Raw genomic sequence first — 1,174 nt, 5'->3', positions numbered from 1 at the left:
TCGATATTTAATCGACTCACCGGATGAGTGCCGTCGATTTATTTGATTCTTTTTTTTAATTCCAGGTTATAAACAATAATTTCCCTGCAGTACTTATCTCCAATTCTAAACTTTAGCTCTATAGAAAAATTAATATATTATAGCGTAATAGTAATTTATAATGTTTGAAGGCACATGCAATTACAAAAATGTATTAAGTCTTAATATTAAGCGTATTTTTTTTAGTAATACTATCTTAACATTTACTTACAGTAAATAAATATTCGCTTGATAAAGACATGATAATTCAAATAAATCAATTGTATCAATAATAATGTTATGTTTAAATTTAATAAATATCCAATTAATACCATTTAGACAAATTTTATTTATTAAAATTTAATACATTTTTTCAATGTATTATAATAGCACGTATGATACAAGGAGACAATATTAAGTCTTACGACAGTTTGTCGTTTTTAATTGCTGCAACGGGGGTTGCGTTCAGGGAGACGCTGTTAATACTATTCGTGTCATTCCGTCCTTGTTTCCCGTCTAACGAACGATAAAGGTATAGTACGACACAAATAACATTGTAATAATCTACCTGAACGCAACCCGAAATCTTTTAATATCACGGTTTGAAGTGTTTCAATATAGTAACTTTAAAAATCGTAATAGAGACGTTGCAATGTTAAATGACTGAAACAAAGTCTTTTATATGTTATGATAGATAACGAGCATATATTTTGCGATAATGCGAACGTTGGTGCGTGCTCGCGCGCGGAAGTGTTTATCAGAAGGTACGGAAATTGCGGATAATCTTACTATCGCGTGAAACGTAAACGGACACTATTTCCTGAATAATTTTTCTTTAATTATACCCTATATGCCCCTCGATCGCGAAAAAAATGTCAATTTTCCACGAGCCAGGCTTTTTTATCTGTTCGCTGCTCGAGGAGCATGAGCGAGCCTGTCGACGTGTGTGTGTGTGTGTGTGTGTGTGTGTGTGTGTGTGTGTGTTCATCCACTTCCTCAATTACTTTCACGCTTAAACCCGTTTCCACGTTATCCATCTCGCGGCGGATCATTTCCCACTGATCCCTAACGACGACGGTGCTTTATAACGAAAATATACAAGATGAAAATGTGCTGATACATCGATCGACAAGATGTATCGGGGGGGGGGGGGGGG

The sequence above is a fragment of the Cyphomyrmex costatus genome, unplaced genomic scaffold, assembly GCF_001594065.2.
Source record: "Cyphomyrmex costatus isolate MS0001 unplaced genomic scaffold, Ccosl1.0 scaffold275, whole genome shotgun sequence".
NCBI classification, from domain to species: Eukaryota; Metazoa; Arthropoda; class Insecta; order Hymenoptera; family Formicidae; genus Cyphomyrmex; species Cyphomyrmex costatus.
This window is presented reverse-complemented; position numbering follows the sequence as displayed.